The 17,259-nt window shown below is 46.2% G+C and overlaps 1 long non-coding RNA gene across 1 annotated transcript; it reads left to right on the plus strand.

The window, feature by feature from the left end:
* The first annotated feature begins 1,156 nt into the window (after positions 1–1,156).
* Positions 1,157–14,330, plus strand: LOC129491098 (uncharacterized). The gene is made up of 3 exons (XR_008660455.2): positions 1,157–1,225; positions 11,842–11,977; positions 13,988–14,330. It is a non-coding gene; the product is annotated as an uncharacterized lncRNA (long non-coding RNA).
* The last annotated feature ends 2,929 nt before the right edge of the window (positions 14,331–17,259 follow it).

Below are 17,259 nucleotides of genomic sequence, written 5' to 3' on the forward strand. Positions count from 1 at the left end.
ATAAAAGGAAATTATAGGCAACACAAATTGGCTAAAATAGTTCCCAGATTTCTTCACAATCACAGTCCAATTTTCCTGAAACCGTCTTCGACTCAGAGCCTTGATTTTCTGCATGGTATCACCTTTTGTGCCATCAGGAGTGTTGGCAATGTGCCATTCTTTAAAAGATTGTTCACTATTGTTTCCACCATTTATTTTCAAGCCTCAGCTACTCATTCTGCAAGCTTTATTGCCGGTGTTTTCTTGCTTCACGTGTGACTAGCAATCATTTTGCCCTTTTCTCGGTAATAAAACAACACAACAGTTCCATTTACTTATGGGGCTCTCCCTTTCTTAGGTCTCATAAAACACTTGGCTGCTGTTTTGCAAGAAAATATGAAATTGTGGTCATTCTTCAATGATAACTGCTTCACTAATATCAAATTCTTGCTACACTCTTCTGTTTGCCCGCCTTTCTGCATACACAATAACTGTGTTTAAATGCTAAACCACAGTGTAACCTTTTTGAAGACATTTTAAACAGCAATTAAGCTGAAGGCACGGAACTCACCTGACCAAGTTTAGGTATGCGCAGGCAATGACGGCCACTCCCAGCTGCCACACGAGCGGAAGAGCTCTTGTGATGAGAAACGAGATACACCTTAGAAATGGTGAAACATGGCAGTTGCAAGATTAAACCCATATGCGATGCCCATTCTGCCACGCACTGTTCTAGACCTTCTTGGATATATCGGCTCACTTAAATCCATCTTAGGAGCTAAATATTATCATTCTGTTTTTTAAAGATGAGGAAAATGAGGCAGAGAGAGGTTAAGTAACTTTCTTGAGATTTCACAGCTAGTAAAAGTGGGAAGGCAGAATGAGAACTCCAGTAGCCTGGCTTTGAGAGAACTTTTTTGATTGTGAAGGTGAATCCCTAACTGAAATAATCAAGATGGGAACGAGTTGGGAAAGAGTGCTTGAGGTCTTTGAATAATAAAGACACGGATTAGGGTTGTGTTTGCTGCTGGCTTGAAAGAGGAGGCGGGCGCGGTGGAAAAGAGGAGGTGGAAGGAGGGTGTCTGGGAGTTGGGCCGGGTGGAGCCGTGGCTGTGGCCGCGGCCGGTGAGGACGCCCCCTGCTGGAGCGCTGTGATGGGATTCGGAGCAGCGCTGTCTGACAGTTGACATGAGATGTGTTTCCTGCTCTGAGCTGAGTCACAAATGCCCTCTACTCTCCCCGAAAGGTCGGTAAAAGTGGGTCACACAGCAGGCCTGTGAGTCTGGTGCTTTGGGGACTGAGGGAGAAGGGAGCGGGTAGATCCACAGTCGGGGCGAAGCGGGACGGAGTGAAGAGAGCAGCCCCCAGGGCCGTGGCGGGCAGGAGAGGAGGGTGGGAGTCGTGTCCCGGGCCCCAGCCAGCCTCTGAAGGATGGAGCGCGTTGGATCCTTGCAGCTCTGAGACACAGCGTGAGCCATCTATTTCTGTGTAGGGTTTCCAGATAAAATACAGGACATCCAGGTAAATTTGAATTCCAGATAAAAAACAAATGATTTTGTTAGTATAAGCATATTCCAAGCAACATTTGGGACATACATACTAATACTAAAAACATATTCTTTTACTGGAGGTCTGCAGACATCTGGGTTACAAACTAGATCTTTACAAGGACTTTTGGGGATGAGTTCTATGAGACCTATTTTACAAAGGAGGAAACTGAGGGACAGAGATTAGACAAGTTGCCCCATAATCACAAGGCTAGTAAGTGACAGAAACAAGCTATGAATATAGAAATTCGAGCCTTCTCCTGATGATAGGCTGACTTCCTCCTCCAAACCCTACCTCAAAGGCCAGGTGGTCATGACGGTTGAGGCCCAGGTGGAGGCAGGGAAGGCCACAGGTCCAGGCTCCTGGGGAGACACAAAGACAACTTCCTGCCATTTCCCTCCTGCCCATGGGGTGAGGCCGAGGGATGAAGAAGATGGGATCTTGCTAACCTCCTGTGGCTCCCCATTGCCCTTGAGAAAGGCCAGACCTTGAACTTGGCGTGTCCTCCTTCTAGCCCTTTCATCTCTGAGCCTGATACCTATTGTTTCTTCTTTTGGAACCTGTGTCACCAACATTTCTCATGGCTAACTCTTCCTCAAACTCTAGGCCAGTGGCTTTCAGAGCTTTTTGATTCAGACCTGCAGTAAGAAATACATTTAATATCCTAACTAATAAACATGATCTCTCAGACAGATAGATAGATAGATAACTGAAACTAACATTTCACAAAACAGTATTTCCTAAGTGTGACGTTGTAAATTCCTCTCTATTTCACTAACAAGTAATTCAGGTCACAACTACTAAGTTGATTTTATGACCCACGAATGGGTTGCCACTCACAGTTTGAAAGACACTGGTGGAGGTTCTGGCTGAAAAATTGCTTTTTCATTGGGAGAGGCTTCCTGTAGGCCCATAACACACAGCCCCGGGAGCATCTGCCCGGGGTTTGCCTTGCTTTTTGTGTTGCTCACAGATGTGATTCTCTGTTCAGCATCAGGCTTCTCCTCTGGACTGTGAACTCGTAGAGGGCAGGGTCCATTTCTGGATTTGCTCACCATGGCACCGCAGTGCCTAGCACAGGCCCTGGCCTTTTAGAAGTGCTCAGTACATGTTTGTTGAATGAATCAATGAGCAAACAGCCCTTATACCACCCTAAGCCCACTTGCGCCCTGCCCCACACCTGCTGTGTTGCAGCCACGTGGTGGTCCTCAGGGACCTGGTTCAGGGGAGAGGTTGATTCTTGGAGCTTGGATGGAGACAGGGAGCATGTGCATGTGTGCATTGGTGGAATGAGAAGGGGCCAGGAACAAGTCTGCCCACATTTGACAAAGATTAGATGTGGGGGGCTAGGGTCAGGGAAACCTTTCTAATAATACTGCTTTGTGAAATAGTGAGTTCCTACCTGCTTGGAGGGTCCAAGCAGGCTGAGCAAAATGCCAGAAAAGCTTGGCAAGGGTTTGTGCACCAGGGGAAGGGTTGAATAAGCTGACTAATGGGGTCCTGTCAGCTCTGCTGTGTGGGGGAGTACAGGCTGAAGGCTAATAAAGCTTCCTTATAGGAGGCAGCTGGGAGCCATTGTGAGCCCTAGCAGGAGGGGAGAGCAGCTGGGAGAAGGAGTCGCAGGAGGGCATATCTCCTGATACTGCTCCTCCTCTGACCTTTGAATTCCTCCCAGTCCCTGGCTTCCTCCCCCATTACATCTGGAGGGGGCTGTCTGGGCTGCAGACCCCAGAGCCAATGGTGCCTCGGTAGCCCCCCAGCTCCCTGGGCTTCCATGCACACTGTAGGACTCCTCCTGTTGGGGCTGGGGGGCAGTGGAGAAGCTCTTACAGCTGGTCCTGGAGAGCTGGTGTCTGTTTCAGCCTTATAGGGAGAGACAGGAGCTGTGACTGCCAGGGCCAGGCCGCACCAGGGTCATTACCAGAGAAGGGGGTGGAAATTAGTGATGCCCCAGGACCTTGCTCACAAGGGTCACCCAAACCTGTTTGACTCCCTGCTCAGAGGAGCTGCGGCTGAACCGCCCTGGCTCTCCAGTGCCTGCTTCCAGCATTCGTGGACTCAAGTGACTGGGTGACCTGCAGGACCTGGCTCAGCACCTGCCCAGGGCCCCGCTCTCTCCCGCCCTGCCTCACACCCCCTCCTGCCACTCCCTAGCCTCAGCCTCTGACAGCCCTGTGCCTGTCCTTAAAGCCTGCCCTGCCCTTCCTTTGCCACAGCTCTGAGTCAGGCTCACCCTTTTCTCTCAACGATGTGAGAAGTGGTTACAAACCCCATCACGTGAATTAGGGATAGGGAGGCTCAAGGAGGTTAAGCTGCCCACCATGTCCCGTGGCCCTGCCCTGCAGCCCCGTATTCCACCTCCATCGTAGCATGGGTCACACCACCCCGGATGATTTGCTGAAGCTCCAAGGACGAGAGCCAGATTGAATTCGCCTTTGTTATCCCAACATTTCACACATGATTGGCATGGAGTAGACACTCCAAAAAATGTAGAATGAACAAAAGTTTTGTCCAAGATCCAACAGCTAGGAAGCAGCCCAACTATAATTCCAACCCAGATCTTCCTGTATCTCAACCCAGCCCCACACCCTTCGCCCTCCTCCAGGAAGCCTTCTCTGACTTACTCAGTCAAGGCAGCTTCCCCTTCCCCCAACCCCCTCAGAATCCTGGGCATTTGGATGTGTTCCTATCCCCCTCTCCCCTGCACTCTCTGAAGGCATAAACTTGGGATAGGGTCTCAGCTTGGCTCTGATCCTGCTGCTTCCCCAGAACCAGGAGGAGCTCTGTGAGTGTGGGATGCCCAGGCTGAGGGTGGAGAGCTCAGGAAGGAGGGCCTCACCCAAATCAATGGTGTCTTCCTGCCTGGGATCACCCACCCTGCCTCATCGCCCCTGCTCATCGGGCCAGGGGCCAGGCTTCCACCTGGGACTGGGCTTGCCAGCTTCTCACAAGGGCCGGCCCAAGCCTTGGTATTCTCTGGGGTGGGTCCAGGTGGGGCATCTAATCCTCTGCTCATTTTGCTGCAATTCAGTATCAGCTTCCAATTTGCACGCTCTGCTGCTATCCTTCCTTCCTCCTCTGGCCGCACCATGTATTGTCCACGGCTCTTCTGAGGGCCCCTTGGGTACCCTTGGACTGACCTCATCCCAGGCCTTCTTAGGGCTGAGCGTTGGCCTTGGGATGGAGGGACCACTGTCCCCACAGCGGGAGCAAGGTCTGCATTAGCAGCAGCCAGGGGGTGGATTCAGGTTCCACCGTCTAGGCTGCCTGGCTGTGGAATCCACAGCCACCCAGGCTCTCAGAGCTTCCGTATAAACATACATAAAATTACCTGCACATGGCGGGTGTTAAAAGAATAAGTTGAGGCTTCCCCAAGGGCTGAGGGCCCCATAGCTCTGGGAAGTCCTTGGCCATGTCTAACCATGCATCTCTGGCTACAAAGTCGGCCCATTCTCCTCTGGTTCTACTTGATGGATGTCTGTTTTCTTGAGATTTTAGCACACTTGAGGCAGTTCATTGTATTTATTTATTCATGCAACAAATATTTATCGAGCACCAGCCATGTGCTGAGCACCAGCCATGTGCCATTCACTGTTCTAAACTTGACATATGTCAGGAATTGAAACTGACAAAGATCCCGGGCCTGGTGGGGCTTACAGTACAAAGGAGTTTATTCGGCCTATGGAGCAGTTTACTAGATGATGGCCCATCTCAGCTTGTTCTCCTCCACTTTAAACAAACTGCAGAAAAAGAGATGAAAAGAAATTGTAAATATTGAAAAATAACAGTATGTACTCTCAGATGTCATCTTTGCCACACTGCTTGAATTTAAGTAATGCAATTAGAAGTATGGGCTGTTGCTTAAAAAGTTAAACACAGAGTTAACATATGATCCCACAATTCCACTCCTAGAATCTAAATCAGGTGTTCAAACTGTAACTTGTACACACATGTTCATAGCAGCATTATTCACAATAGCCAACAGGTAGAAACAATTTAAATGTCCATCAATATATAAACAAATTATGCTATAGCCACACAGTGGAATATTATTCATTCATAAAAAGGAAATACTGATGCTTACTACAGCACTAATGAACCTGAAAAACATTTTATGAGGTTTTTTTTTTTTTTTTTTTTTGAGATGGAGTTTCGCTCTTGTTGCCCAGGCTGGAGTGCAATGGCATGATCAGGGCAGGGGTCACCACTCTTTGCCCTTATTTTCTAGAGCTGCACCAGCCCAGAGCACATGCTCAATAACCGTTTCCTATAACCAAACCCTCTGTCTCACCTGTCACATTGTTCCCGAAATTGCTACTCTTTCAAAAATCCTATCCTGATGGACTAATGGACAAGCATTTCTTCATCCCAAGGTGACACCACTGGCCTCGCCCCTCAATCCACTTTACATCTCACTGTGCAGAGACCTGCCACCTGCCTTGAAGACAGTGAAAATGGGTCAGATGCTGGATTGATGGGCCGTTCGTCCTTGGCCGTTCAGTTATCTGCCCCAGGCATGTCTAAATATCCAACCAAGGCCCCTGGGTGTCTTGATACCAAGTTCCAAATTCTCAGCAGACTCATTGCATGCCACCCCTGCCCACCTCATCACCCTAGGGAACTTCTGGCTACTTCATTCCTCCAGAGGTGACCTCTTGGGTCCCCTGCACACCCTCATACTGCTCAGAATACTGCATGGAGACTGTCCCAGCTGCAACATCCCTGCCTGGGACACCCTCATTCCATAGAGCTCTGGCCTCTTCATCCGCATCCATCCATGAGTTCCCTTCTCCAATACGCAATCTTTTTTTTTTTTTTTTTTGAGACAGAGTCTCACTCTGTTACCCAGGCTGGAGTGCAGTGATGTGATCTCAGCTCACCGCAACGTCTGCCTCCTGGGTTCAAGTGATTCTCCTGCCTCAGCCTCCTGAGTAGCTGGGATTATAGGCGCATGCCACCAGGCCCAGCTAATTTTTGTATTTTTAGTAGAGATGGGGTTTCGCCATGTTGGCCAAGCGGGTCTCGAACTCCTGACCTTAGGTGATCTGCCTGCCTCGGCTTCCCATAATGCTGGGATTACAAGTGTGAGCCACCGCGCCTGGCCGAGAAGCTCTCCTTGACCAAGTCCTTCCTCACTAAGCTTTCTCCCTCCCTGTTCTCAGCTCTAGTCAGATTCTGACTTATTCTGGGTGTGGTTCTGGCTCCCCATCAGAGGGTTTAATGTCCTCAAGCAGATTTCACCCTATCCTAGGATCATGGACAGAAATGGAAACAGGGCTAGAAAGCACAGAACTCTTGGGGGTGCACAGAGGGGAGTGAGGCCCTGGAGGCTGAGCTCTGGGCAGCCAGGACTGCAGGAGGAGGAGACCCAGGGGGCCAGGTCTCAGTCCTGTAGAGCCCCCCACCGAGGTTCTCTCCCTGGACTGGTGGGAGCTTCATGGAGCTGTAGGGAGTGTTCTACTGCCTCTGGGCAGTAGACTGCCCCACTGTGAGTGGTCAAGTGTTCTACTGACTCAAATTCCATCAGCAGTTTCCCAATAGTCTCCCGGAGCAACATGAGATAGCCCTGGGTCCCCTAGGACTCCAGCAATGGGCTGGGCAGGGGGCCTGCTGGGGTGAAGGGCATAGGATGGGGTTGGGGTTCCAGCTCAGGAGAGGGATTTCACACCCCACAACTCTGCAGTCAATTTCAAGGAGAGCTGGGTGACCCTAGACCTTTGACTTATCAGAGCTGGAAGGAAAGTTAGTCTTTTCAGTGGTTCCTGGGCCCAGGGCCCAGGACTGCACAATAGTTTAAGTGTTCTCAAACTATTTGCTATATTTCACTGGGTACACTAGGCTCTGAATACTTCCCCGATAGGAGGCTGCAGTCAAGTAACCCAGCCAGAAAGAGCCTCTGCTTCTGCTTTTGACTGGAATTCTGTCCACCCAGGGTGGCACTGCTTGCTCTCTGCTGCAGATCTGAGTCTGCTCTATGAGTCTTTCTTCCGGTTAATAAGAAATGGGGAAACAAATTAATCTTCACTCTGCTCAGAAACATTTTTCTTTCTTTCTTTCTTTCTTTTTTTTTTGAGAAATCTCAGCTCACGGCAACCTGTGCCTCCCAGGTTAAAATGATTCTCCTGCCTCAGTCTCCTGAGTAGCTGGGATTACAGGCATGCGCCACCATGCCTAGATAAGTTTTGTATTTTTAGTAGAGACAGGGTTTCTCCATGTTGGCCAGGCTGGTCTTGAACTCCTGACCTCACAATCTGCTCATCTCGGCCTCCCAAAGTGCTGGGATTACAGGTGTGAGCCACTGCGCCTGGCCTAGAAACATTTTTCAAAGCATGACATCCACGGCAGCAGTGGAGGTGGGGATAGATAAAAGACGGTGTCTCTTCTGGTGAAAAGGTAGGAAATGATCCACCCCAACGCTGCAGGGGATGTACCTGAGGTCCAGAGAGGGAAAGAGGTTTTTCCCAAGGTTGCACAGCAAACCATGGATACATATCAGATGTGAGCACAAGTCCCTGACTCCTGGACCAGAGCACTTTCTACCAGGCCACCTGCCTTCCCCACTCTCCCGGGAACCACAGAGACCCTCACACATGTGATTTACTCCATTTTCCATTTAGAGGTTCCTATTCCTCATGACAGCAGTCTTTCAATACCTCCTCACCTTCTCTCTCCAGAGTCTTTGACCAACCTGTTTGTTCAAGAGTAAGTGCCAAAAGAGTCCATACTATATGATTCCATTTGTATAAAGTACAAAACCAGAAGAAATTGATCTATGCTGTTACAAGCCAGGACAGTGGTCACCCTTAGAGACAGTGGCACCTGGAGGGGGAAGGAGAGTTTGGATGTTGGCCATGCTCTGTTTCTGGACCAGGTTCTGGTTACACAGGTGTGTTCAGCGGGTGGAAATGCATCAGGTTGCACACTAATGACATGTGCATTTTAAACTATGTTTGTATACTTCAATTAAAATGTTAAAAAAGTTAAATTTAAATGATCAATAAATACTCATCTTGAATGATGGAAGATAGCACCTTGGGCCTGTTTCTAAGCAATGTATTGACTATCGGACAGAATTACACCGCCATCAGCCATCCACAGCGCTGTGGAGGCCCTCCCTCCCCACTGCTGCAGCTTGGCCAGTCAGCCAAAGTCCCCAGCACAGGGAGGTGGAAAATTCTGCATCTTGCAATACCCAAGCTTCATCAGGACCTGTAATCTCTGGCCCAGTCACACATAGCCTCCTGGGATTTGAGCCACAGTTGCAGTGGGTAAGGACCCTGAGGGGAATGTCCAACCTGGTGAACAGGGAGAGGGTCTGCACTGGTGGTAAGGCGGGCAGGAGACAGCAGATATTAAATGCCCTCCTGGGGAAAGGACAGCTGCAACCCAGGGCCTGGTGGGCCTTGGAGCTGTGAGCTGACTCAGGTGGACACAATAACATCTTTCAGACAGTTTCAGACTGGCCCAATTCTTGGGTGAAGAATGCAGCTGAGTGTATGAACGTGTATTGGTACAAGTATGTGCCTGTGAACATGCCTTTGTTCTAGCTGTTCCTTCTGCCTGGAACACTTTATTCAACTGCCTGAAACCCTCCAGCCCTTGTCTCTACCTGGTCAAATCCTAGGCATGCTTCAAGGCTCAGTTCAAATGTGTGATGTGGCCTGAGGCCTGACACCTTCTTGCCTCCCAGGCAGAATGAATCCTTTACTCCTTCTCTGGACCCACCATATGACCTAGCACTCATCCCACCAATCAAAATAGTGGGGTGTGCTGCCTCCAGTTCTGGACTGTGCCCTCCCTGAGGACAGGGGCCATGACACTCTAGCTCTCTTGTCAGGATTGCTTAAGGGAATATATAAGTGCATATATCTCTGGGAGCATATATTAGAATCAATTAGGACTATCCTTCTAAACAAAGAAAATCATTAGCAGATTAATTAAGAGTCCTGTTCAGAGTGCTAATTCAAAGGCTAAAAATCTTTTAGCTTAAGCAGGATCCAGTGTTTGATAAAACTGTCATTGGGTTACCGTATTGATTGAGGCTGAGCCTTAGCTGTGGAATGCCTGAGTGTGCAATTCACACATAATTCCTCAAGTGATTTGGGCACATTTTTCTCTTATTGACGAGCATTATAATGACTATAATAAACCAAAGAAACCTCCAGTGAAACAACATATGACTATGCTTGTCAATAAAGGTGTAACCATTAATTTAATGAATGCATTTCCCAAGTGCTTCTTTGTTAAGGATGTTTGCCTAGGTTCTGACTAGAATAGAAATGGTGTGAATGACGCAACAGCATTCATTGAGTTATCCACTCATTCATTCATTTACCAAATCCTCAGCCCCACCATCGTCCTAGGCTCCATGCCAGGGGCCATGGGAAACACTTTCTTTCTTTTTTCTTTTTCAGTTTTTTTTTTTTTGAAATGGAGTTTCGCTCTTGTCGCTCAGGCTGTCCCCCAGGGTGGAGTGCAATGGTGCGATCTTGGCTCACTGCAACCTCCGCCTCCCAGGTTCAGGTGATTCTCTTGCCTCAGCCTCCTGAGTAGCTGGGAGTACAGGTATGCACCACCATGCCCGGCTAATTTTGTATTTTTAGTAAAGATGGGGTTTCGCCATGTTGGCCAGGCTTGTCTCGAACCCCTGACCTCAGGTGATCCGCCCACTTCAGTCTCCCAAAGTGCTGGAGTTATAGGCGTGAGCCACCGTGCCTGGCCTGGGGAATACTTTCAAGTGAACAAGACCCCTGCCCTCAACAAGCTTACCTTCCAATAAGATTGGAGATCCCAGCAGCCTCATTTGAATACAAGACACTGTAAGAGGAGTACTAAAGAAATGTCCAGAGGAAGGCATATTCCGAATGGTGAGCCTGGGGAAAGTTCCCTAGAGGACATAGCATTTGGGTTGGAATGACTTGAATATGCAGGATTTTGTTAATAGCAACATATTTTTTCCCTTCTGTGAAAGTAATTCATGCTTTAGAATGGCCAAAGCAATCTTGAAAAAGCCGAATGAAGTTGTAGTAATCACACTTTTTGATTTTAAAACTTTTGTTTATAGCAGGGTCCTGGGGTCACACCTGGTTCTGCCACTTTCCAAATACATGAATTTATTTTTATTTTTAATTTATTTATTTTTTTGAGACAGGGTCTTGCTATGTTGCTCAGGCTGGTCTCAAGCTCCTGGGCTCAAGAGCTCCTCCCACCTCAGCCTCCTAAGTAGCTGAGATTAGAGGTGTGCACAACCGCACTGGCTCCTGATTTTAAAACTTACTACAAAGCTACATTCGTACCCTGTATCAAGACTGTGTGTAACTGGCATAAAGATAGATATCGTAGATCAATGGAATAGAATTGATAGTCTAGAAATAAACCCATATATTTAGGGGCAATTGATTTTCAACAAAGGTGCCAGGGCAATGGGAAAAAAGAGAAATAGTAGTCTTTTCAACAAATGATCCTGGGAAACTGCATATCTACAGGCAAAAGAGTGAATCTGGACCCCTAAACAAAAATTAACTAAAAATGATCAAAGACCTAAATGTAAGAGGTAAAACTTAAAACTCTCTGAAAACACAGCCAACCTTGGTGGCTCATGCCTGTAATCCCTACACTTTGGGAGGCTGAGGCAGGAGGATCACTTGAGGCCAGGAGTTCAGGACCAACCTGGGCAACATAGTGAGATGCCATCTCTACAAAAATTAAATAAATAAAAATAATAAAACTCTTAGAAAACATAGAGGTAAGTCTCTTTGACCTTTAATTAGGCAAATTAGGCAATTCAGACATCCAAAGTACAAGTTAAAAAAGATAAATTGGACTTCGTCAAAATTTAAAACTTTTATGCTTCAGAGGACACTATCAACAAAATGAAAAAACAACTGATAGAGTGTGAGACAATATTAGCAAATCATATATCTGATAAAGATCTAGTTTCCAAAATATCTAAGGAACTCACACAACTCAACAATAAAAAGGCAACTCAATTTAAAAATGGGCAAAGGATGTGAATAGATATTATTCCAAAATATAGATACAAATGGCTAATAATAATAAGCATATAAACAGATGCTCAACATCATTAGTTACTAGGAAAATGCAAATAAGAACCACGATAGGATACTACTTCACACCCACTATCATGGCGGTAATAAAAACAGACACTAACAGATGTTGACAGGGATGTGAAGAAATCACAACCCTCATGTATTGCTGGTGGGGATGTAAAATTGTGCAGCTGCTGTGGAAAACGATGTGGTATTTTCTCAAAAAGCTAAATATAGAATTGCTGTATTGCACTTCCACTACTAGGGTACCCCAAAGAACTGAAAACAGATGCTCAAGCAGATCACTGTATGCCAGTTTTCATAGCAGCATTATTCACAGTGGCCAAAAGGGAGAAACAACTCAAGCGTCCACCAACAGAGGAATGGGTAAACACAGTGTGGTAGGTCCATACGATGGAATATTATTTAGCTTTAAGAAGGAAGGAAATTCTGACACATGTTATAACATAGATGAACCTTGAAGACATTATGCTAAGTGAAAGAAGCCAATCACAAAAGGCCACATATTTCAGCCGGGCGCGGTGGCTCGCGCCTGTAATCCCAGCACTTTGGGAGGCCGAGGCGGGTGGATACGAGGTCAGGAGATCGAGACCACGGTGAAACCCCGTCTCTACTAAAAATACAAAAAAAATTAGCCGGAAGGCTGAGGCAGGAGAATGGCGTGAACCCCGGGGGGGCGGAGCTTGCAGTGAGCCGAGATTGCGCCACTGCACTCCAGCCTGGGCGACAGAGCAAGACTCCATCTTAAAAAAAAAAAAAAAGCCACATATTTCATGATTCCATTTATATGAAATATCCTGAGTAGGCAAATACACGGAGATAGTAAGTAGAGTTGTGGTTGCAGGGGCCAGGGAGAGGAATAACAGGAAATAATTGCTAATGGGTGTGGGGTTTGTTTTGGAGGTGATAAAAATGTTCTGGAATTAGGTAGTGGTGATGGTTGCACAATTTCGTGAATATACTAAAGACCACTGAATTACACTTTAAAAGGGTACATTTGTGGTCGGGCACGGTGGCTCACGCCTATAATCCCAACACTGGGAGACTGAGGCGGGCGGATCACCTGAGGTCAGGAGTTCGAGACCAGCCTGGCCAACGTGGTGAAACCTTGTCCCTACCAAAAATACAAAAATTAGCCCGGTGTGGTGACACATGCCTGTAAATCCCAGCTACTCGGGAGGCTGAGGCAGGAGAATCACTTGAACCCAGAAGGCGGAGCTTGCAGTGAGCCAAGATCGTGCCACTGCACTCCAGCCTGGGTGACAAGAGTGAGACTCAGTCTCAAAAAAAAAAAAAAAAAAAAAGGAGTACATTTTACATTATATGAATTTTGTCCCAGTGCGATGGTTTGTATATTTGACCCTTCCAAATCTTGTGCTGAAATTTGATCCCCTCTGGCCTGAAGAAAAGATACTAAAAAGAAAAAAAATTTTTTTTTGAAGAAATTTGATCTTCAATGTTGGAGGTGAGGCCTAATGGGAGATGTTTGAGTCAGGGTGGCAGATCCCACATGAGTGGCTCTCTCTCCTCTCAGCTGCCCTCTCCCCGTGTGATCTCTAGACACACCAGCTCCTGTTTGCCTTCCCCCGTGAATGGAAGCAGGCTGAGGCCCTCACCAGAAGTAGATGCTGGCGCCATGATTCTTGTACAGCCTGTAGAATCATGAGCCAAATTAACCTCCTTTCTTTATAAATTACCCAGCCTCAGGTATTCCTTTATAGCAACACAAAATGGACTAAGACATTCAATTAAAAAGTAATTCATGGTTATCATGGTAAATTTGGAAACAAATATTTTTAAAAAGAACAGAAATTAGCTGGGTGCGGTAGCTCACACCTGTAATCGCAGCACTTTGGGAGGCTGAGGCAGCTGGATCGCTTGAGCTCAGGAGTTCAAGACCATCCTGGGCAACATGGTGAAAGCCCTGTCTCTACCAAAAATAAAAATAAAAAAATAAAAAAAAAAAAATTAGCCAGGCATGGTGGTGTAGGTCTGTTATCCCAGCTACTCAGGAGGCTGAGGCTGGAGGATCACTTGAGCTCGGGGGGCAGAGGTTGCAGGGAGTCAAGATTATGCCACTGTACTCCAGCCTGGGTGACAGAGCAGGACCCTGTTTCAAAAAAAAAAAAAAAAAAAAAGAATCTGGGCAAGACACAGTCCTTGCCCTTGCCCTTGCCCTTGCCCTTGCCCTTGCCCTTGCCAAGGTAGGAGGAGGTGATTTATAATAAATCTGTCTGTCCAAAAGTGAAGTTGCCTGCCTAGTAAATAATAGTTACCATGTGTTAAATACTTTCTATGTGTCATGTGTTAGGTGCTTTAGGTAGATTACCTATTGCATCCCCCGAACAGTCCTAGGAGGTAGTTACCAGTGTTATTACTCCCTTATACAGGTTAGCAACTTACCCAGGTTTCTAGATTTGGAAATGGTGGAGATTCTGACCCCAGGAGAAAAGACCTTCAAGCTCACACTACTAAGCTGCCAGCCTCCAAAGTGCACGTGATGACTGCCTTTGCCAGCACTGCCATGAGGCACTTGCATACCTCCTCCACATCACTGAGTTGGGGGCCAGACACTGGGCTGGGCGATGGGGACACAGTGGTGACTAAGGCAGGGCCCGCCCTCAGGTCATGCACAGAACTGAGGTGGGAAATATACATGGATGTTGTTCTTTTCATCGCACAAAAGAGAAAACTGACACTTTGAGAGGTCGAGAGGCATTTCTGAATTTTACACGCGATGAAGCATGCAAAAGCTTAGCACAGTGCCTGACATGTAGTAAAGCTTGATAAATGTCAGCTGTTGTTATTATTTCCAAAGTCACACAGCTAGTCTGTACAAAGCTGTGGCTCAAATCCAGCTCTTCTGGTTCAAAACTCAATGTTCCTTCAAGAGAAGTGCCTGGCAAGGAAGAGCCTGGCTATGCAGAGGTGGGTTCGGGTTGTGTGGTTCCTGAAGCTTATACAACCTGAGGCGAGCTCTTTAAGAAAAATAAAAATTATAAAATATACAAAAATATGTGGCCATGTGAATGCATGGCTAGGGCCTATTCCAAAGTCCTAGAGGAGCCCAAGCAAGCCGGGCCCTGAAGCTTAAGCTTTCTTACCTCCGTAGCAAGACCACTTCTGCTACCACATGTGGAAGATTTGCTACCTGTGTGGTGGGCTGGCTGGCTGGCCACTGAGGTCCCTTTGGAGACTGAGATTTTGTGATTCTGTGTCCTATAGTCTATGCAGGAGCACTACACTCAGAAGCAGGCTAGGCGGCTCCTGCTCTGGCCCAGTGCTTTAGAGGGCTCTGCCATATCACGTATATCCACAGCAGAGACATCTGAAGGACCAGTGACCCTCAGGACACAGCACTGCCTGGACCCAAACATCCACTCTCATGACCAACACCAGTCAGGCCCCAGGGAAATGCTTCTTCACACCTCTTACCTCGTGTTCTCGAAGCCAAAAGCTCTGGAACCCTAATGCTGGGAAGGTTTGTAGGTTGTAGGACTGCCACGTGGGAGGCAACACTGCTTTCAGGGCAGGGCACAGGAAGGATTCAGGATTAGCTCATCCAAGCTTTCTTCTCAGATCCAGTGAATGTAATAGACTCCTACCTAACAAAGTATCCTTTCCCGGAAATGCCGAATGTCCCTATTCTTGTATCTCTTCCTGTTCCAATTCATGGTCCTGGACATACACATGAGTTAGTGCAGTATTCACAAAACCTGCATGTGGCATTTGAGGAATGTTTTGTAAGAATGATTCTCATAACTCTTATATTTTTGCACCTTTATAGGTCTAGACGTAACATGTAGCAGCATGGTACCAGTTCTTTCCATCACTCTACAGCAGCAGTGCTCAAAGTATGGTCTGAGGATTCCTGAGAGTTGTTGAGCTCTTCTAAGGAGTCTGTGGGAGTCAAAATCATTTTCCTAATACAGGTTGTGCAGCCCTAACCTGAGAATCCAAAATCTGAAATGCTCCAAATTCTGAAGCTGTTTGAGACTCAACATGACCCTACAAGTAGAAAATTCCACACAGGACCTCATGTGACAGGTCATAGTCACAATCCAGACAAAACTGTTTCATGCTCAAAATTATCAAAAATATTTTATAAAATTACCTTTGGGCCATGTATATTAGGTGTATAGGAAGCCTAAGTGAATTCTGTGTTTAGACTTGGGTCCCACCCCAAGATATCTCATGATATATATGCAAATATTCAAAGAAAACATCTGAAAACCAAAACATTTCTGGTCCCAAGCATTTTGGATAAGGGATACTTAACCTGTAATGCTAAGATATCATTTGCCCTTTTCAGGCTAATTGTCTCACGAGTGTACAGTGGAATTTTCCAGAAGCTACTCAGTGTGTGATGTCATCATCACTCTGATGACTAATGGGATGTGTGCTTGTGTGTTGGGTTTTAAAAGTTATCAGTTTTAATTTCTAATTTGGCAAAAATTGATAGTTATAATTTATATAAACAAAAGGGGTCCTCAAAAGGGATCTTTGGGGTCCTCAATAACTTTTAAGAGTATAAAGGAGTTCCAACCTCAAAAAGCTTGAGACTTGCTTGATACTGCTTTAAGAAATTTTCATGATGTACAGGATAGCACTTTATATGATGAAAGAAAAACATTTTTGTAATTTTGTTGACAGTGACAATTTAACATACACCATCCCATTATTTAGTTTGTACGTGGCATATAAAATCCATGGTTTAGTTTTGTATCCAAGTATTGCTTTGAGAATTATATTGATAATTTCCAGCCTTAGCAGAGTGTAATTCACAATTTCTCCACAGTGAAATTGATAAAAAACTAAAAACTATAATGACTCAAGAAAAGTTATCTAATTCAGTATGACTGTCAACAGAACAAAAATTATATAAAATTGTGATTGTAACTGCATAATTGGTGGCTTTGCTATGACAAAGGCAAGAAAAATAAATTTTGTTGAATAAACATGTAAAAATGTATGAAGTATGTCTATATTTATTACTCAACCAAACATAGCCCGTCCATCATGTGCAATAATAAGCAAATTTAGTCTTCTGATGTTTTGTCAATTTTCAGCTATATAAAAACCATAGCTTTATACATTTTTAAGTTTTGTCATTATGAAAGTATGTTGTCAAAGTAGACAGTCAGGACATATTTTATTTAACACTTTATTAGTCCAGTGGATCATTTTTCAATATTTAGGCACACGGTATGGCAACTTTCCTGGGTCCTACGAAAGTTAAGGTGTGCCTAGTACTATGGATTAGGTCATTTCTCCCAGAAGTGGGCAAGAGTTTCCAGAATGTTCAGGTCCTGGATCAACCACTTCTTACTCTAGCTGGTATTTCTGCCACTGAGAGAGAGAAAGAGGAAGGTGTGAATCCACACTGATTAGCTTGAATCATGGTGCTTGCTGCCTTTTCTGTAGCTCTGGAATTCCCATCTGTATACATGGAACCTCTTGAGTGTGCAGCGTAAGGTAAACATTTGGCATACGCAGAGGCCCAGACAGGGAGACCACACTGGGACCACGCCTCCTATCCAACAGTGTCCCCACATGGATTGCAAGGGTGAATGTGAAGTCCTGGGTGAGAAGGAAGAGCAAAGCATGTCACTTGGGCAGGATCGTCCTTCAGGGTGGCTGACCCAACACCTTCCAGAAGGCT

This window comes from Symphalangus syndactylus, chromosome 10 (genome assembly GCF_028878055.3).
Source record: "Symphalangus syndactylus isolate Jambi chromosome 10, NHGRI_mSymSyn1-v2.1_pri, whole genome shotgun sequence".
Taxonomy (NCBI): domain Eukaryota; kingdom Metazoa; phylum Chordata; class Mammalia; order Primates; family Hylobatidae; genus Symphalangus; species Symphalangus syndactylus.